The sequence below is a fragment of the Emydura macquarii genome, unplaced genomic scaffold, assembly GCF_026122565.2.
Source record: "Emydura macquarii macquarii isolate MOO-44397 ecotype Brisbane River unplaced genomic scaffold, CSIRO-AGI_Emac_v2 contig_1424, whole genome shotgun sequence".
NCBI classification, from domain to species: Eukaryota; Metazoa; Chordata; order Testudines; family Chelidae; genus Emydura; species Emydura macquarii.
Window position 1 is genome coordinate 720,977 of NW_027131561.1, and position 22,365 is coordinate 743,341.

The following is a 22,365-nucleotide window of genomic DNA, read 5'->3' on the forward strand; positions in this document are numbered from 1 at the left end:
GGAAAGTTCATTTTAGCAGACTTCTCTGCTCCAAAGTCTTTTTTTCTGCCACTTCCACAAGGTGTGACTGATCCCATCTTAAGTAGAACCCAGGGTGTAATGTGTGAATTTGTGTTCTAATCCTGCAAACCCTTAATCAGCCAAGTAGTTCTGATATATGTAAGTGATCCCATTGTAGTGATGGCCCCAAGTCTGCAAAAACTTGTGTGCATTTTTCACTCTGTAGATGTGAATAGTTGCATTGGCTTCACGCATAGAAATCTTTGCAGGTTCAAGGCCCATGTGTCCAAGGGTTTGTGGTACAAGCTCTTGGTTGGTTATATGAACACTTTTTTTTCTATTTTTTTTATTAACTAGCTAAAGACTCCTGATTTCTTGCTTTAATTCTATAAATCCTTCATTCTTAATGTTTCATTTCAGTTTTCAGCTATTGCTTCAAAAACGTATCTCCTCCAGATATGTGCATATCACAGCCTCTTCTGATCTCAGGTGGTAGTTAAGCTTCCCTGTTTGGAAATGTGTGATTATATATACATCTTAATGATTTTTCTTTCTTAATTTTTCTTTTAATTTACAAAGTAAAAGTAGAAATCTTAGCCCAGACTCCATTTTTGTACATTATCCTTTCTTTTCCCGTAGAGATGTGCTTGCAGGTGTATTTACATACAGTGTATGTGTATTATGGAGCCATGGTAGCCAAACTATAAATAAAGCTGTAGAAGTGTCTGTATCAACCCTACAGTCTATTCTTTCCCATCTCTAACAAAACCAGCTTCTTTTATCCTGAAAATTCACATCCTTTATCATGAGCTAGAGAAGACTTTTATTTTGATACTTAAAGGTTAATCAGGCAAGCTGTTTTCTCAGTTATTGGCCATAGCAAAGTAGATATTTTTGCTCCCCCTTGCATAAGCTCCCTTTCATGAAGGGAGCATGAGGTTCATATATTATTTAACCTCCATTAACTGTTTTGCAGATCATTCTTATTTATTTGCGTGCCAGCAATGTACTTTGAGATTTATACAGTAGACAACACAAGATCTGTACCTACTGTATTTAAAATCTATAGAAATACAATGCTTGCCATTACTGACATTGTACAGGCTTAATATCAATAAATATCAATCGAGAAAATTCAGGGATAAAAATCTTCCTTAAGGGAATTAAGTTTGTTTATGCAAATGTTACCAAAAATATTTTTGCAATAAATTCATAACTAAGATCAAACCATTCACCTTAATTCTTCTGCCACTAACTCATGTCCAACCAACACCAATGGACTGAGAAACCCTTATAGTCACAGAGAATAGATCATTACTCTTGCAATCACTGTCAGGATCCTACCATCATTGTCCCCCTGCACTTTACATGCTGTATGATCTACACACTTTTCTGCCAACCATGACCTAATGGATTAGTAGCTGCACTGCCTGGTGCCAGCCATATTGTTTAGGGTTGTGAATATTATATTCTGTATACAGGCCAGATATCAACCATCCCATTTCCATGCACTGATATATAAATCCTGTGCATCTTGCTTCTATAGGAAGTAAAAAACTACATTTTCTCGGATACATTTCACTGTAAATCTGATCAGCCTCTAACTCATCACTTTGTACTAGCTACTATACTAACCCTACCTTATTCACTGACCCAATATAATCAACATATAGCTCCTTTGACATACCAACTATGACCCCGATTCTGCAGTGGACTCAGCATGGGTGGAGCTCCATGGAAATCAGGGAGACTCCATGCAGACACAGAGGTCTGACTCTGCAGAGACCTTTTCAGGATCTAGCTTTTTTCGTAATCACTCTGCTAATATTAGGTCTGGACCATAGAAGATCCAGTTCTTGGTGATAAATTTTGACAGCTCACTAATTCCACATGCAGGGGAGACAAGGGTCAGAGTGTGCTACAGTGATTTCATTTGAAGGATATCATTTACTAATGTTCTTGGAATAGTTACTCAACCAATATCACTGTTTGGTAGGCAATGGGCTGTGGAACAAAAGGAGGTTTAAAGTTGTTTGTCTAATCTTAACACTGAATTTCCTGATTTTAAAACATTTATTTTGATAACTTGAACGTTCTTCTAATAATAGTACTAAATTAATGTATAATTATTTACGTCCTTAGCTCTGTCTTAATGAACTTTTTTGTTCATGAATATATGTGTCGTTGCTTACTTGTTCTCCTATTCTTTGGAATCCAGGTCAATGGTGTCTTTTCCAGTCTGTTTAACACACTTAACTGTATATGTGCCCCGTGACCTAAAACATCTTTTGCCAACGTTTTATCCTTCTCACTTCTGCTTAAATATTTGCATGTTAGGCTAAAGTCATTTCAGCTTTCAGCTTTTTTGGAAATATTCCACTGACAAAACTTAACCTTCTCTCATTAGAACCAGAACTTAACCTAGAATGATCCATGGATGCTTTTTGGGTGGTAGGCAACTGCATTCATGAGGCCAGCAAAGTTACAATGGTTGTCTGAAGGTCTGAAGGCTAAACTTGATTTTGATTAGATCTGTTTCTTTAGCTTGTAAACTACTGTCTGTAAACCGCATGATGATCCTCCCACTTGTGTTCAAGTCTGTGGTTTTTTTAGTTTGGGTTTGTTTTTTTTAAGTTCTCCAATGTTCTTTTGCTGCTTTTTTTATTTATTTTTTTAAATTTTCTGATCATATAGTTTAACCAGTTGTTCAAGTATTGTTTCATTGGAATTTTCTAGTCTTGTATCAGCTTCATGGAGTACAGGTTATGCTTTCCTAGTTTTGTACACTTGTAGGCCTATGTAAATTATTTATATTATTTATATAATATCTATTATCTATATACAGTTATATAATAAGCTCCACAGGAACCTTGTCTTGTTGTTATATCTAAGTGCTATGCACACACATGGCACTGTGTAAGTCATAAACTTTGGTTTTATGTAGTGCAATTTATACCAAGACTTACGTGACATCAATATTGTTACATTCTGTAGATTTTCGCAGAAATACCCCTTCTCTTTCATGGGTTGGTGGACTGTCTTCACTGTTAACACAGTCCTTCTGGTTGATCTTTATTTAGGTGCTCTGAAAATAATGTAGAGATGATAATTTGGAATCCTTTATCATGTGCATATCAGGAGGACAGTCACTTCACTGGCTTACTTAAGCGATCCTTTTTTGCCTCTTCACTAGCTCTGATATCAGTTTATCAAACCTTCTAAATTGGAGAGTCCAGAGGAGAGCAACAAAAATGCTCAAAGGTTTAGAAAACCTGGCCTATGAGGAAAAGGTTAAAAACACTGGGCACGTTGAGTCTTGAGAAAAGAAAACTGAGGAGGGACCTGATTCAAGTACGTTAAGGGCTATTATAAAAATGACTGATCAATTGTTTCCCATGTCCACCAAAGGCAGGATAGGAAGTAGTTGGTTTATTCTGCAGCAAGGGAGATTTAGGTTGGATATGAAAAACTTTCTAATTATAAGGGTAGCTGTGTATGGTAATAGGTTACCAGGAAAAGTTGTGGAATCCCTGTCATTGGAGGTTTTTTAGGACCAGGTTGGGTAAACACCTGTCAGGGGTAGTTTAGGTATATATATGGTCATATTCCTGCCCCTGGAAGGGTAGATGGGGAGGGTGATAAACTAGATGACCTCTCAAGGTCCCTTCCAATACATTTCTATGATTCTATGCTGTAGCCATCTCATTTCAATAACCCCATGTGCCCGCCCATGTGAAACTTTTAGGGGATTTTTTTTTTTTTTTTTTTTTAAGTTTCTGAAGTTCCTATTTCCCCCTGCATGATAGGAGTTACACTATTTAATGTTAATGGGAGTTACACAGGGGATCTGAGTATGTGCTATGTATGTGAGAAACAGGCCCCTTGGTGTTTACACATTCCAATCAGCAATGGTCCTGGTCTCTTTGAGGCCCCAAATATTTTCCTTTTGACTATCCATCTTGTGGATTTGGGGCATTTGGGCACCACTCCAATGCAAATAAATAATCTGTTAATCACTTAGACTGAAAGTAATAAACCATATCTTTTTGTGCCTGTACATATGACAAAGAGGTTAAATTCACATGGAAAATAGAATAGCATACAGTTATTAGCAATGCTCTAACTATGATACCTTCTTCAGGAATTGCCTATAAAAGGACATAGCCACATTTGACTCCTTCTTTCATACCAGATTATTTCTGAAAGAAAGCCATGTGGTCAAAATACTGTTCTAAATACATTTTCTGTTTTCAGTGTGATAACCATTTAGTTCAAATAGCTGATGCCAAATCCTTCTACTTGATTTCCACATGGTGTGTGTGTGTGTGCGCGCATGTGTACTTTTATGTTTTTAATCTGTTATGCAGTCTTTTCGTCAGACCACTGTGTTTTCAAGCACTTGGAATTCAGAATTCTGATGTCCTATGTAGAATCAAATATATCAAGCTTGAGTGACCTATTTATTTTATTCTGCAGACTGGGAGGAATTTTCTGCAGGCAGTACTAAAAGTCAGACTGAGCGTGAATTCTTCCAGAGTCTCTCTAGTGTAATGAACAGAGTCCTATATATTATTTATTATAAACATTTTATACATACCTATTTCCTTGTCTGGTATCATTTCCTAAAATCTTTTAAAGCAATAGGTCATGTATACAGTTACTGGTATTAAACTTTTTAACTGAAGTAGTAATGCCACTTTGTTGTTTCAGCAACTTGTTCTGTCCCCTTGAAAGGACATATCTCAATTTGCTAGTATATCTGCTTTCTAGAAGGAATTTATTGTCCTCCAGAAATATTAACATAAAATTATGGTACAAGAATTAAGACAATCCCATTGGGCTCCCAGCTGTTCCCTTAACTCTTAAGACTTCTCCTAATACATGGATGTGAGATGTAATTCAGGCCTTACAGTTTCTCTAAAGGGAGTTAATTGTTTGGAATGTGCCATGCTGTTGTGCCTTCCATTTAACCAGCAGTTAGAGGCATTAGACAGAGTTCTCAGAAGTGTGTGACTGTATCAACCAGACCTCCAGCAACATGGCTAAACACACGGTGGTATTCGTCTTAATTTCATCTCAAGGAGCAGGGTATTACTCTGTCATGTAGTGACCAGAATCTAAAGGCAGAGTTGGAGTCAAAGGTTATTTTGTGCTGCTATCAGACAGGATCAGGCCTTTACCCTTAGTCTAAATGGAAATAAAGAGTAAGTTTACCCGCACCTCATTATTACTGTTCTTTTATGACCAATAGTCAGGACAGTTTGTGCATTGGTCATGTCTCACACTGGATATGTTGCTAATAATTTGTGTCCCTACCATGTGTATTTGTGATGATCTGAAAGCTTTAAACCTAAAGGCCAAAATTTTCAAGCACTTCGGTGTCTGAGTGGCCTGACTTTTTTTCAGAAGTTGAAATGAGTGGGAGCTACGGATTCTCAGCCCCTTTGAAATACATTTTTTGTTAGGAACTTAACATCAGGCAAATACATTTGAAAACTCTAGCCAGATAATTTCAGTTCCATTTTGTTTTGGCCAGTTAAATAAAGCCAGATTGGGAAAACACAAACAAACAAAACAGAACACCGCTCTGCCCGTGAAAATCACTGAAAGGTATGTTTTAAAAAATTGTAAAATTCCTTGCAAAATGTGGTCCTAACCCTCCAAGCTGCTCTCCGCACGCTGTCCAATTATGTGTAGGTGAAGAGGACCACTAGTGGTTCAACTTGAAGCATCAGGCCCTTTTCTGAAAACAAGTAATGTGACCGTATTGATTTTGTTTAAAATAATTTTCTGAAGCTGCACTAAGGTGCACTACAGTTGTGGTGTTACTTTTGTTTATAAGTAGCCGTTACAAAGATTTCCTTTATGAGGATCTTGAAATGTTTAGAATTTGTTGCTATTTGTATTCCTGTAGTGTCTAGGAACCTTTTTAAATTTAAAAACAAATAAAATAAAATACAGGCCAAAATGACTGGATGCAAACATTTTTTGTGTAACAGGATGCGAGAATTAAACAAATTTGAATGATAAGAATTTGGAATTCTGCAGTATTAAAGGGTCAGGGAAACTACAGAGACACAATGGCATCACAGTTTTGTTCTGTTCCAAAAAAACTCAAACACTCTTTTGATTAGGAATTTCATATGCTGTTGACTTGAAAGAAAACATTGGTTCAGTGGATGCTATTAAAGTGAATTTAATACAGGAAAAGAGAACGTGATGAACTGTTGCAGTGTGGAGAGGACCTTTATTCTGTACCTTCAGTCATATAAGACTTGAGCTTAGGCTCTCTCCTTTTTTCTTTATTCCTTTTGTTTAGGAAAGTATGTGTATGAGACATACTCTGTTTACATGTATGTCTGAAATCTCAATTCACAGCTTACATTGCTTTAAACTAATTGTACCATGTTTAAAACTTGAAATATTGACATTTCTTTCTAGCAGTAATAGTCAGTAGGAAACAAATTTACATTCTAGACCTAAAAGCCAAGGTTTTGACGTAGTTGTATAAAAGTAAAGATAGTAATTCATTAAAATATTATTATTACTGTAGCACCTAGGAGCCATTGTCAGGGATTAGAACCCCATTGCGCTAGGTGCTGTACATACACAGAACAAAAAGATGGTCCCTGCTCTAATGAGCTCACAAACTTCAATAAAGAAAGAGGCCATTTAGCAGCTAAAATTATCTTTTACCCAAGCCATTTTAATGTTCATTTTATAGCTATGCAACTTTTCATACATTTCCCCCTCCCCCAAGAACAACCGTGACCCCCTCCAACCTAAGACCAAAGAGAGCAGAAAATTACACACTGCAAATGTACAATTGTCCCACCCACTGTTAGTCAAACTCCTGTTTTATGAGATCTTTCCACTGCAAAGTAACCCCAAACGAAACGAGTACAGTTCTGTTTCCCCTTATAAGAGAGACAGAGTTTTGTCCGTCGTTTGAGTTGTTGCTTAAGACAGGGCTTTCACTCTTGGAGGGTTTCACAGCACTTTGACAAGACAGTGTCAAGTCTTATTCTGAGCCAGTGTGCTTCCTGTGAAGAGTAAATGTTTGTTGAGATGTTAATATTTGCGTCATCAGACTGCTATGAGCTAAACTGCAAAGGTTTCCGATACTGAAAATCTTGTATAATTTTTAGATTATGTCTTTAGAGCAGCGAGGGATAATGATGGTGCAATGGTGTTTTGTAGAAAATAAAGGTTTGGGCCAGCTTTTGGCTATGTTAATTCTTCTCAGATCGTGTTCTTATCGACTGTAATCTGAAAACAGTTTTGTACCTAAATAGTGTGTTAACTCTCTCTAGGCTTTTCCTAGTTTAAGGGGTCTGTCATCTTTTATACTGTGGCCACATGTTTGAGTGACAGTGTTAAGGATTTAATTGATATGTGGTCTTTTTTAAAAGAGGAAATTGGTTCTATACGTGTTTAATAAACTGCTACAAATAATTTGTGGAGTGACACATCTTCAAAACAAAACACTGCACTAAACTAATATTAAACAGATGAAAGATTTGTTGTTGTGCACTGAAGGTTATCTCAGGACATAGGGTGCTTGCATTTAGAATTGATCATAAATTGTCAGTTTGATGTGTATAGGAAGCAAAGTGAACTAAGCATGAAAAACATACCTATTAATGAAAATTGAGAACATTTAGTATTGACAGTTGCCCTGATATAGTTACTGTTGTGTCTGAAGGACGGTAAATAGGATGTTATGTGCTATGGAGAATGGCTGTGCTTAGATCAAAGGATAGACATGTTTATCTTCACCATTCTGAAACAGGGCTGGCTTTTTTCCCTTTATAAGTATTAACAAAAAACAAAACGCCAAAACAATCACCAAAAACCCCAAAACAACTACCAAAAACCCAAACAACAAACAAACGCCACCTATTCTCTGATATATCTTCCTGTGTTTTTAAGTATTAAAAAAGGGCACTGTTAGTTGTACGTTTGGTGAATGTATTTCAGTTAAATATTAGAATGTTTGTTTGACTAAGATTTTTTTCTTGACTTCCTTCCTCTTCCCCAACCCCCCACACTTATAGATATGTTTACCTTTATGGACAACTATAGTCCCGTGGAATTCAATAATATTACTAAGGCACCTGAAGTTCAATGTGTTTTCAGGATTGGGGCCTTAATTGCTAGCTGTATTCTTTCACAGTTTAGTGGATGGAGCCTTTTTATAGGGTATAGGTTTATGTTTGTTTTTATAAAATGCCTATCTGTCTCTCAGATATCTTTAAATAGGAAAATTGTTAGTTATTAAAAACTTTAAAAGGGGATGGGAAAAAATTGTTGCTGGCCTTTCAGTACCAGTGACTTTAGTTTGGAGTAAACTGCATGTTTTATCATGGCGTATGCATCTTAATCTTTCTAGAAATGACGCTTGTGTGAAGTATAAATTTGGCTGTAGTCTACAATGTCTGTGTGTGGAGGAGGGGAGGTCAAGAGTGCTGCTTTTGTGTAAATGTGTCATGGAAATATCACATGGGAGAACATAAGTAGCTTTGTTAGCTGTGCAGAGAAAGACCAGTATAAAATTGTGTTTAAAGTATGAAATTATTCATCTGTTCCTCCCTCTCGCCTTGAATTCCAGTTTTCACTAACATCCATTCCACAGCTATTAGCAAGAAACAGGTATCGTAAACATTACAGTCAAGGTAGCATTTATTTGTCGACTTAGACAGTCTGTCTTCAGAAAACAGAAGCAAAGTATTGATGTCTTTAAGGACTTATATTGGAGAGACTGTACCTGGGCCCATATGTGCTGGAACTAGGGGTGTTGCTGGAAGTGGTTTCCATCATATACAGGCTTTACAGTTTGGTTTAATAGCTCTCAGCATCCCAACTATAAAAATTGTTCCAGCACCCCTGCCTGGACCTATGCACAGGACGTATTAAAAAGACAATACAACAAATAACAGGATAACTCAAATGAATCTTTAAATAGATTAGCTTGCTTTCATTTTTAGGCCCAATCTACACTACAAAATGTGCTATTACTGAGTTGCTCTTAAAATGGTTCAGATCCTTTGCCACACATGTGGTTGGAACACAAATGTTTGTTTGAAAGTTGTTCTCACAACAGATCTATCTAGTTTTGAAATATTTTCCAAAATCTTTCAACAGAATTATGCCCTGTACGTGTGTGTGGTAAAACTGTCTTAAGTGAAACTGTTTTTTTGGTTTTTTTTTAAAACCTGTTCTGATGCACAGCACATTTTTTAGTGTCAATGGGGACTTCAAAGCCTTTAAAAATAGATACATGTGTGTACATGCAAATCTTCTATAATATGGAATAAGCATATTTTACGGCAAAAGTCAGCGTGAGTCTCCGTGCCTTTGTTTGTGTGTGGGGTGGAGTTAGAGACATTTGCGAATGTGTTTACTGTGGTCAAATCAGTCTGTCTGGGGATGTTTAGGAAAGCCATAGAGAAGGTTAATAGCAACAGTAATAGCCCTCAAAGCCAAACTTCAGCTACACCACCACATGGCTGTTGAAATATTGTCAAATTGCTTCCTGTCACAGAGGCAAGAACACAGGTGTGTGTGTTTTGGGGGAGGGGAAAGAAAAGAGGAGGGGTTGTTAAGCTGTTACACTTTTTAAGTGATTTCAGCATTTACTGAATGGTTGGGACATCACGTTATGACCTCCTCTTCTGCTGTTCAGAAGCAAAGATTCACTGCTCTTGGTTGATGCCGTTTGGTTCTACTGACTAAGACAACCTTAATAGGTTTCATTTATGTACCTTCGGTTTATTGCAGTTTAGCCCTCTAAATGCCTAAGAGGCTGGTGCAATAACAAAGATATTATTAATCAAGGGTGCCCCCAGAATTTTTTCCCATGGTCAGTCCCTGTGGAGCCATCCTCTGGCAGCCGCTGGCTCCAGCACCTCACTCACCAAGTCTGTGCCTTGCTCAGCCTCCACCTTTCAGCCTGGCTTACTCAGGTGAAGTGTCACTCCTCATCTTGAGAGGGGATGAGGGCTGCTGGAAGAGAGGCGAGACTGGGTGGGGCCCCAGCCCAGGGCTGTGGCACAGGAACCCTGGCTCCCCGACAATAGCGAGGAGAAGCAGCGCTGGCTGCCCTGTTGCCCAGTGTGCCCACTGAGGCGTGGCCCCGCACAACGCTTTTGTAACAATACTTTGTGTTTAACTATTAGAAAAAAAAAGTCTTTAAAGGTTACTCAGAGTCACACACACAGCTAAAAGTGTGTTTTCAGGTAATATCTAAGATTACTATAAGAGAGTAGACACAGAGATAGTTCTCTTCTTTTCATTTTGCTTGTTCGATGGATTTCATGGACTCGTCGACCTTAAGGTCAGAGGGGACCATCATGATCATCTAGTCTGGCCTCCTGCAAGATCCTCACCCTGCAGTAGGCCCGTAAGCTCTGGCTGAGTTTCTGAAGTCTTCAGATCTTGATTTAAAGACTTCAAGTTACAAGGAAACTCTAGTTCAAACCAGCAAGTGACCTTGCTCACGTTGCAGAGGAAGGCAAAACCTCCCTCCGGGTCTCTGCCAATCTGACTTGGGAAAATTCCTTTCCAATCCCAGAGATGGCGATCAATTAGCTCCTGTGCATGTGGGCCGAGAAGCACCAGTCAGACACCTGGGAAAGAATTCTTTGTAGTAAATCAGATTCACTGTTTTCCCCTCCAGTTTGGTTGTTTCACACAGCTACAGGGAGAGCATTTTTTTTAATAAAAACAAAAACATGAAATGCAATTGTATAACCCTGCAAACTGACAGAAGGGGGCTGAAGTAGTACCTGAAACCGCTTTTAACTTGCTTATTTAAAAGTGAGTAGCTTTCAGGTTGACAGTGTCTTTTTTTAAAATGGTGAGGAAGAAAAACTGTTGCAGCTAAAAGTTTAATGTGTGATAGATTGTGCTTTTTTCCTTTTGATTATGATAATGGCAGAAGTGAAAGACTGTCAGTGGTAGGCACTTAATTGTTTTGTGTGCTCTGGTGCTGTGTCGTTGTCATCTTTCTTGCTCTGCCTATTCGGGGCCTTCTTTCAAAACTTGTGATCATGTGCCAGGCTGTCATGCAGATCGATTTCTCTGAGGTCCACTGATATCTGGTCTGTGTACCAAGTCTTTGGTCTCCCCCTTGGTCATTTCCATCCACAGTCATTGCAAGAGCCATCCTACCAATAGAGCTCTCCAGTCTCTGTTTTGTATGCCCATATCAATGGAGCCTAGCCTCCCTCAGCTTGTCTTCAATTGGCGCAACTCATATTTGGCTCCTTGAAGCCTCATTTGGTTTCCTAATATGAAGTATCCAACCATTTGATCATCTCAACATCTTCGTGTCTGTGGTGAAGAGCATACTGATTTCCTTTCTTGGAACTAGCCAAGTCTCTTCCGTACATTAGGATGGGTTGAATTACTCTATCTTTCAGTGAAGAACTGGATATAAAATGCTATATTATTTCCTGCTTGAAATGTCCCAAACGATTTCAGAAATGGAAATCTGAAGTTCCTAGGTATGCTATGTGGCAGGTCAGATGACAAAAAGTTTTAGTATGGCCCGTTTTACTTGTTAGCTCTTAAATTGGGCTGTTTGTACTTATGACGATTAAAAGGATGAGAGGAACTAGAAATTGAATTTTCTCTGTGTACACCACACATGCATGGGATAGACAGCTGCAGGGTGACCTTTGCTGAATGGTTTCAATCTTCACCAGTAGGAGCCACAGTTTCTAGGGTGAGGGCTAATGGTAGGTCAGTCGAGAAACCTCCCTAAGGCAAGGACGCCAATCCATTTTTAATTGTGCTGGAGTTGGCATGGAATTGTGTTTTTGTTTTTTATTGTTTTGGGGTTTTTTATGTGGACTGCAGTCTGATAGGGACTAGACTCACTGACGTAAGTGCAGATGGCTAGTTAGAGAAGGGTGATGAGTTGATTTCCTTCCCAATATGCTTTGAAAGTAATTGTGAAATACACATAGATGGGAAAGTAACACATCACAATCAGCAAACTGTCTATCTCTTGAGTCTGTCTCCCTTCCCCCACCAGACCATTTTCAATGGATTATTATTTGTTCATAAGCTCTGTTTTGAGCCATGGATTTTTTAAGTGGAACTCTACAAAAGAATAGGGAATTCCACTTAAAAACCCATTGCACAATTATGGCCCATGATTTTGGAACTGCGTTATACAGTAGATTGTTTTTTCCTTTATCAAAAGTAGGAAAGAGAAATCCACTAAGCAGAAGCCCCAATACACACATAACAAATGAAATTTACTTAAACTTTCTGGTGGCTAGAGTGTATTATGCATCATTTTCCCAATTCCTTTTTTTTTGTTTAGGAAAAAATAGATTTGTGGATGCTCTGCACTTAGAAAATAATTGTTTTATATACAACTTCACATGGTTTCATAATGCAATATATTGCAAGCAATAACGTGTATTTTTTTTAAACTGTCTTCAACAACCTGAAGTGATGCTCCTGTCCAGAAATTCACGCCAAACTCTTGAAAAATCAAGTGGAATATAAAAAAACAAAAAAGCTTATATTTTTAAAAGCTGATATTAATAGCACTTCAGCAATTGTCACATCCATTTTAGATGCATGAAAGCATTTTTAGCTACATGAGAATTAGCTTACATAATACATAGGGATGTTAATTAACTTATATAATACATGCGGGTATGAACCAGCTTTAAGTTGCAAGCTTTAAAAACCATGTGTTTACAATGTGATACTTTGAAAGCTAATGATGTGGTGTACTTGCAATATATCATTACAGAAAAGTCATTCAATTCTAAATGTTTTAAAGATATCCATTACTTGCTGAAATGAAAAGTCTATCAAAGATATCTCAATTTATTGTTTCAGATGACTAGAAAAATTAGCAATATCAAATATTAGCACTTCTTACTTCATTTACTTGATGTAAAACTTATATTGGGAGTTCCTGTATACTTTACTTTAATATTGAGATTTTGGTGTCCTATACAAACCATTTAAGGATTTTCTTAGTTCATGATAAAAATACATTTTAAAAATAAAAATGTTGCATGCTTTGATTTTGTTTGTTCTGTATACATGGCCTCTGAACTATTAGAAATACAATCTTAGTACAACCAAAATGCCTATGTCTTGTGAGCATGATGAATATATACAGCCTTTCCAAGTTGGTATGTTTCCCATACAATATGGGGCTTTAACCCAAAAATTCCTGTTAATTATATTAATGTAAGTTGCACTATTTAGTGCCTCACAGATCAGGTTGAAAGTATACCTATTGCCATGTAATTGTTTTATGGAAATAAGAAAATAGGAGTTCCTTTTGGATTGGGAATTCTGTGGACCTATATCTGCTGCTTTTTAGCATTGGGATACAACAGTACAGGCACTTTCCAATTTCTACTCTTGGCAGTAAATTCAAAGTTTATTACAGACACAAGAAGCCTTGTGTTTCATGACAATTGCTACTACTTTAGTGATAATACTGCTGTTGCAAAGAGCAGTTCTGTGATGGCCCTGTAGGAACAGTACTCACCCGATCCCTGTGTTATCACGTAACCGTACAAATATGGCTCAGTGCTGGTTAGCTATGGGTGCTGGTTTTTTCATTCTGTTGGCCTCTGCTTAAGATGTGATATGTAGTGAGCCAGCCAGTATAAAGTGGTTTAACTAGAGTTGCATTCTTACTGTAAATCTTTTCCTGTAAGTAGGAGTTGTTTATGAACAGTGATTATTATTATTTTTAGTAATTGATATAGAGCAGAAAACATAACTCTCTCACCAGGACCAGGAAAAAAAGATTGGTCAAGCAGGGATACAGTGCTCAATTTAGCAACTAAAGTGGAACAGCTATTTCGATCCTATTTGCAAAGAGAAAGGTGGATTGATTTTTAAGTGAGTATTTTAAATTGCTAATGTTAATCATGATTTAAATCAGCAAACAGACAGCCTTGATTTAAATCATCAATTTTAATATTGTTGTGCATTTGTACTTTTTAGTTATTTTCCTAAAGAAAGGTTGATTCTCCTTTGGTAATTTTAGAAAACATATTGATTGACAACTAGATATAGTCTTTATGCTAAATTGGTGCTTGCTTTTGCTAACCAGGAGGATAAATTTTATTTATACATATTTATTTAACCAGTTATGTAGCTTGACTTACATTTATTCATATTCTTAATTTTTACTTTATTATGGTGGAAAATGATGAATGAGGCATTTATTTATTAAATTAATTTTTATTTGTGATTTGTGTAAAGCTCTGGTTGCATGGAAATTCAGTTAAATGAAAAACGCATAAAACATTTTTTAAAAATTAAATACGTCTATCTTTAAATGTCCTGGATACATAAGGAAAACAAGTTTATCAAAATAAGTTTTTTCATTTAAAACTAACATGTTAAAGAAAGTGTTTTCTGTAGTTGGTGGATTGAACTGATTGTTTCCGTTCACAAAGTCCTTCAAGATTTTAGACCTAGTAGATCTCATCCTCACATCTAATTTTAATTCATAGAATGGCAGTAAACCAACTTTTCTGTTTTTTCAAATCCCAGTTGGTTTCTTTACCTTGAATGAGTTAGTTATTGAACTGAACAAGCTGAATAAACTGAAATGAAGAAAAGATTCTCTTGCACTTGCAGAATAAACTATTGCTGTCAAAAGCTAGTCTGCACTTCAACCAACTCTGGTACACTTCCACCTGTTCAGTGGTTTGACTTTCTTTAAATCCTCAGCAGCAAACATGTACTGCTTAATATTATTTTTATATTTAATTTGAATGTTTTTAATATATTGTCGGTTTCAAATTTAGTTTTAAATATCTGGCCTTTTACATTTTTTATTTTAAATCATTGCTTTTTATCCATTGACACAGAGCAGTGCCTTATGCAAGATATTTAAGGCAAGTGGCAAAGATTGCAATGAGCACAGGAAATGACACAGCAGAACTGTTTTTGAGACAAAGGTCATAATTAGTTTGAGGAATGGAACAAACCTTGGAGGAAGAATGGATGTGGGGGGAGAGGGGGGAGGAGTGTTAAGATCGTTCTCTCTGATAGTGTTCTTCCTTGGTACCTACTTCAAGTATGTCTCCATTTTCTGCTTTCAGATCTAATCATCTGTGTTTGGGAAATGCAACTTCCTTAACTGGAAAAGCAATTCCTTTAGGATCCTTTTCCAAGTATACTCCCACAGCAGGTATTTTCCTCTTGCTAGGCATCGTAGAGAAGCACGGCACTTTCATTTGATGACCCTGCACATAGGTTTGGATGGGATGTCATCCATATCCTCTGATTAAGTGGTTAAAACTTGCAAAATTTATTCCGCCTGCTTCTCTTCTTCTGTCCCCCTCTGTCTCTCCCTGCTTTGAGCAGGGGGTTGGACTAGTTGACCTCCTGAGGTCCCTTCCAACTCTCATCTTTCTGATTCTCTGATTCCCTGAATAATTAGCAAGTGCTGAGAGCATAAGTGTTGCGAGCCACTGAAGTCTCAGAGTAGAAGTAAAAGATCAAAGAATTAAAAAACAAAACAAAACACCCAAGCTGGGGCTAATTGTTGTAAAGGAATAGCACTGACTGTCTTTAGTAGATGTGAGGTGGGAGGGAAAAACTGTAGCTGTTACAACCACATCAACCTGTTTGTGTTTTCCTGTCTGTTTTCCATGTACTACAACGGAAGAGAGAACATGTAAAGACAGGATGAGGAGAGACCACGAGAATATTTTATGAAATGTTAAGCACACTTGGCTGGGGTTGCTGCACTGCGGGATGGTCCCCGACACTCCTCCAATATATCTAAGGCCTGGTTAACACCAGTAAATTGGGTTGACATAACTCTGTCACTCAGGGCTGTGAAACATCCACACCCCTGAACAATGCAGTTAAACTGACCTGACCCCTGGTGTAGACAGCTCTGTGTCAACAGGAGAATTCTCCCATCTACCTGGCAGCTGCATTTCGGGGAAGTGGATTATCTATGCCGACAGGAGAACTCCTCCTGTTGGTGTAGGTAGCGTCTTCACTGAAGGCTATGTGGTGCAGCTGCGGGGTTTTAAGTGTGGACAAACCCAAAGATTATTTTCCCCTCTTCCTCCACCTTTCACCAGTATTCAATCCTACCCCTCTCCCCTGCCCCCACCTCATGCTGTTTAAGCTGCAGATTTCAAAAAAGATAATATTTTTTCTTTCTTCCCATATCAAGATCTTGATCTCATCTGTGTTGACATTTTAGCTTTGAGAGGGAAAATGCAGTCTGTAAAGTTTCCATTAGTCTATAAGGTATTTAATAAGCGTTGAAAACATGAACTGGTTTCTTGGCTGAGTTAAGCGGAGCAAGCCATTCATATGGCTTTGTCCTCACCAAAAGCAGGAAAGATTCTGTAGGGCAAATAGAGAACTTGGCTGCTATAACGTCCCCTTTCCTTCCCTCCCATTCTCCACCCTTTTCCAGAAAATGAAATGTTTATGAATAAGGGCCAAGTTCCTAATAAGGCAAGTGAAAACATAGCTATAATTTGTAGTTGAGAATACTGTGTGCAGTGTATGTGGCCACACATTCCTTTGGCAAGATGTTATTTGAGTTCCCTTTAAGCATATAATTATTATATCATTGCTTATAAAGAGCACTTTTTGTCAACCATTATACTGGAGTGTTAACTGTAGATTTTAATGGACCTCTTCTGAAGTTCTTAGAAGAATCAACTATTGTCATTCACTTTCTTTTGATTTAGGACAGCTTAAGTCTTACTATAGCAGCAGTGTAGGTATAAAATAGGTAAAACATATAATATGCAGTATGTATGTGTATAGTAGGTGTAGAGATGTAAATGAAATCTGTCTTGACATGCACACATGATTACATTTTTCCTGCTTGTTTACAAAATGAAAGATTTTTTTTTTTAAACCAGAGACAGATTTTCAGTTTAAAGCAGTCTCCCCAATTCTCTTTGAAGTGTTAAATCCTCCTAAGGTTTCATTTTTTTTGGCACAGGAGGAGTGGATGTTTAAGCAGCCAACAACATAAGCTTGCACAGGAGCATTCCTGTTTTATTTTTGTTTCTAGGTCTGTTTCCTGTGTTGGGGGAGGGGGAATGAGAACACAGCTGTTCCCAAAGTTCAAGATGAAGCTACTTTTCACTGTGTGTGTTTTAAGCTTTGGTCATACTTTCTTACTGATTTTGTAAATGGGCTTCAGTCTAATCTTCCATTGCTCTTTTATGGGAATGGTGTAAAAATATGTCCAGAATATGTGCAAAACAAAGAAACAAAACCTCATATGCACAAAATGTCAATATGATCATTTCTTGAATGAAATTGATATTTGGCATGACGTCAGCCTGATAGGGTGACAGGTTAATATTAGTTTTTACAACTGATTTTTCTCCTCCTCCCTCTTAGTTTTGGTGTTTGCCAACACAAAAGATGAATGACCTCTTCTGGACCTCAAAGGAGAATCCTTATGAAGCTTTATTTCTTTGGTAAATTGTATAGAGAAGAAAGATCAAACATTCATACTGGATTAGGTGGTTATTGCAGTAGAAACCATTATAGTTAAGGTTGAAATACAACAACATATGCTCTCCTTCCCCTTTTTCCAGTTACTCCTTACTCTTTTTTTTTTTTTTTTCCTTTCTTTTTTTCTAATATCTTTTGGGACTGAAATTTCCCATGCATACATACTCCATAACCAGAAATAACTCTTTAAATGGTGTTCTGCTTTTTATTTCTTCATAGTTTTAAAAACATTTGAAAACAAACTCTTGTCCCATATGTCCCATCAGGATTTTACACTCTCACTCTACCTTGTTTTGCAGATCACAGTCAGATTAAAAGAACAAGTTAAGATTGGAGCAAATGGATTCAGAAATTTTCAGTGTTTAAAATATTTTCCGTGCATGTGTGGTAGGATTTTCTATTTGGAATCTTGGCTAATACAGACTTTAGAACATTGGGGACATACATACACAATAGACTTCGTTGTTGATCTTTTCTGCTTAGGCATGGGTTTGAATGTTGTGGTGCGGGAGGTGTGCACTATGTAGATTTTTTTAGGATATATAAAATAAGAGGCAAAGATAATGGCGCCAGTTCTTCAAGAGGCATTAAAACTAGGAAAATGAGCATATAGCTGGAAGCCCAGAACTCCTGGTGCTAATCCTGACTGATAGAATAATGGAGTCCCTTAGCTCTGTTCCCAATTGTGCTAGGTCTTGCTAATTTTTACGCATATTAAAACAGTTAATGAACTTCATATAGCAGGCCTTACAATTCTTCTATGAAGTAGATGAATATAGTTCTCCAATGTTACATTTGGGGAAACTGAGACAGTCTTTTGCTGTTAAATATGTAAGTTAGACAAAGTTAGACCTGATAGCATCCCAACATTTAGGTTTTGCATAAACAAGCATTTAGAAAAGCTAAGACCAATGGAAACATTTCCATAGTCTTTCAAAATTCCAGTAAATACAGGTTCTTTAAATGAGGATTTGCCAGTAGTATTTGTAATCTAAATATTGCAGAATTGTGTTAATGCATGAGAGCCTGAAAAACTAAAAACTGACATAAACAGAAGTGAAACTTACAAGTCTATCTTTGTTCTCTGTTATGATAAATACAAAAAAGTGAAAAGACATCATGCACAGTGGAAAGTAAATTGGATTATTAAAGGATTTTAACAATCAAAACTCTTGTTACACTGGTACGGATGATGTGGTTTTTAAAAAATTATTATTTTAAACTGACAATTTGTCAATAACAACCAAATAGTTAATAAGGCCAATTCAGTGCAAGTTATGCCTTAGTAAAGAGACCACAACAGATTATTGTGTGAAATGAAGTAGGTGGACATATGAGGATGTGTATGTAGATTACACAGAGAATCAGACATGGACTACTGTAGATAATACAAGGGAGAGCTGAAAGAGCAAGTCAAGGAAAAGAAGTATGCAGGAGAGTAAAAACATACGGGAAGGATACCCAGTAAGGTAGGTAGTGTTCCCTTTTAGCTCTTAAAATACATCCTCTTATTTATAATGATATCAGGATAATACCAGTTCATTACATCTAGAAGTATTTGTAATCCTTGTAGTAACATAACCTCATCTGGAAATTAGAAAAGAGCGTTCAATTTTTTCTCAAGTATTGAAGTTTTAGAAAAATGGTGTTGCAGCTGATTTTTTTTTTTTTAAGTTTGAATATCCATACCTTAGCAATTGTCTTGCAGGTGAACAGTAGATCATTATTTTGGAGATTAAAAAAATAAAATTCTCCCCAGACTTAGTAAGAAGTGAATATTTAGTTTTAATGATCTGTGGATCATTTCTATCTTTTTGCAGTTTAAATATAATTTGGAAGGGACCATATCATCATATAAGTAACCTAAGTCACAGGAGTTACATAATATAATGTTGCTTCACTATTGAAATATATATAATATAATATAATATAATATTTTAAAAAGTGATTCAGTCCCCAAATCATCTGCAATACTTTAGGTACTCCATAAATATTCATCATGCACTGACAATATTTTTTAAATTATGTGCAGTAGTTAAGTAATAAAGATAATAAAGTATGGATAGATGCGTCTCAAAGCTTATGTTTACAGTGATATAACACTGTATAATTAAAAAAGATACACATGAATTAAAAAGACACGGTAGAAGAATAAGAAATGTATATGTAATATCAATATGTAAATATATTTTTACACACACCCACAGTGTAGCTAATTATTCCTCATTTGAATTTTCTCAAGGAAGTCATAGTACTTGCCATACCATGTCAAACCAATTAATTTTTGTGTGTAAACTTGTCAGCAGATGTTCTAAGGATCTCCAGTCTGCCTCCACCCTCATGATATGGAGGGGTGTGGTGTTTCAAATCTTGGCTACAATGGATGGTGAATCAGCTTTAATAAGATCTTTCTTTTGATGCTCTAGTCTTCCAGAGCAGGGGCGTAGCCAGAAGTGATTTTTTGGCAGGGTCTGTGGTTGACACAGGTGGGTCGGCCAAAAAACAAGCACTTCCTGAACTTCCGGCTTCCGGTCACGTAACCGGACGTAGGAAGTTCGGGAAGTGACCAGCCGAGAAACTAAGCTGCCGACGCTTCAGTTGCCCAGGTAGCTTAAGCGGAGCGTCGGCAGCAGAACTTCCGCAACTGATTGGGTGGGCCTGCTTTCAAAGTGGGTTGGCAATGGCCCACTCAGGCGCACCCATAGTTACACCCTTGTTCCAGAGCCCCAGTGAATGCATGACAGGGTTGAGGCAGAAGTTACACCATTGATACTGCCGTATGCATATGTACATGTTCTCAGAGTTTTAGTTCTTGGGAGAGTAGATGCAGCTTGGGAGTCAGTATTTATGTAAACACACACAGCTAACAGAATAATATGAGTCCTGTTATCCCTTTGGGAATGCTTAACAATATGGTAAAAAGTCTAGAGGAACTTATGAGATAGTGATGGTGATTTGAACTACAATAAATATTTGGCTGATATGTATCTAAAGAATGAAAGAGGACCACATTCAGCTCTGGTGTTCGCTGATGCAATCCTACTGACTACCACATGAATTGCATCTGCTTGAACTTGGGCTAAATATAAGGGATCCGAATTCTGTTCACTGTTACATGCTTTTGTAGAGCATTTTAGCTGTAATAAATGATTGAAATAAGGCCCCACCTTGTTAGCTTGGTAGCTGTTTTCCAAAAAACCCCAAAACAAAACATGAAATCTACCACCGTCTGTCTTCCTGAGATCTCTCTGTGATATGAATAAACTGGAAAATTCCCCATGTATAATTAGTGCCTGGCACGGTGTATGAAAGATGTTTGGGACTGAACTTGACTGCATTTTGTGATAAGTACTGTGCATACTACATCACTGTGTACAGTAAGCACTCATTAGTTATTGTAGGTGGAACATATCGTGACGCCTATGGTTGCACAAGTATTTCCACTGTAAAATGTCATGGTCAGTTGCATAGCCTTTTGAATGAACTTTGGTTTGGATTGTTCTCAGTCCTGGAGCAAATTTTTTGTGGACAGTTTGAGAAAAAATGATTAATGTATCTTTGAAAATGAAGAGAATGGTGTGGACAGGATAGAATATAATTTGCACCATTATTTAAAATAAGGAAAGGAACTTTTTTGTTTTGAAAACACATTCTAGTGTCCCAGCAGAGGCACCCTGAACTTGAAATAGTTTCTAAGTGATAGTTCTGCGTTTTGTTGGTTTAGTGGCAATCCAGTATTCATTTGAAGTTCTAGAGGTTTAAAAAAGTGCATTGCTCTTGTGCAGTGATATATTTTTCAATACAATCTACTATGTTCTATCAGTTATGTTAACCCCACAGGTATGTTTTCTAGGAGAGTCTGTAGGGAGTTCTGCCTAGTTTTCAATGATCCGTAAAGGGGTGTAGGGAGGGAACCAAGGAATGTTGCCTCTTCCCCTACGAAGCTGGAAGGTGCATAGAAAAAGTGGTGGGGCCTCATTGTGCTGTACAGTATGTGCCATCGGAACTCCACTTCTTCATCACTGTGTCCCATTATTCAGGGTTGGTGGCTTTTGTTCTTTGTCTCCAAGTGTTCTTGTCAAGCATGTGTTCCATCTTCTTCATGTCTTCCTTCGGCGTCTTGAACCACCTTTTTCTGGGCCTTCCTTTTGATCTTTGTCCCATGACTACTAGCCCTTGAATTCTCTGGCCAACATATCCCACATCTCATCATCTCACATGACCTAGCCATCTCAGTCAGTGCTCCCTTAGTTCTTCTGTCAGCTCACTAGGATGAGAGCGGTCTAGCCTCGTGGCTGGAGCAGGTTGCAGGCCTTGTGGCTGGAGTCAGAGCCGTAGTTAGTTGCCAGAGCCAGAGACAAAACCAGAGGTCAGGAACTGGAGCGAGCAGGGTATCAGGCAAGGAAGGGCTCAAGGCAGGGGCAGGACAGAGGCAAGGTTGGGTGCAGGGCAGGAGCTGCAGGAACAAGGTAACATACGAGTAGGCACAGTGGGCATGAGTGTTGAGAAGCTGCTGCTATTGCTGGCTTAGGAGCCTGCCTTCTGGCCTTGGCAGCTAATCAAGTTGCATGGCTAATTGGGCGGCTGCTTCAGGCCAGTTGTACTGATGAGGCTGCCTGGAGACTAGCTCTGCTGCTGTTCCTGATTCCTGACACTACCTGCATCACGGCTTAGACTGTTTTATTGTGTAACCTCTCAGCTCTTGTCTTAGCCGGAGCCCAGCTGCGCGTTTCCATTCCGACAATGTGAAGTAGTTGTTCTCTCTTCCTCATTAGGCAGCACTCCAATCTGACCCGTATGTCACGGCCGGCCTAATCATGAATTTATATGCTTTGCTCTTTCGTTTGCTTGGCATAT

At 37.8% G+C, this 22,365-nt stretch overlaps 1 protein-coding gene across 6 annotated transcripts in view; it reads left to right on the forward strand.

The window, feature by feature from the left end:
• The window catches only part of TBL1X (transducin beta like 1 X-linked), a 255,757-nt gene that overhangs the window by 9,107 nt on the left and 224,285 nt on the right, over positions 1–22,365 (forward strand). The window lies entirely within an intron of this gene.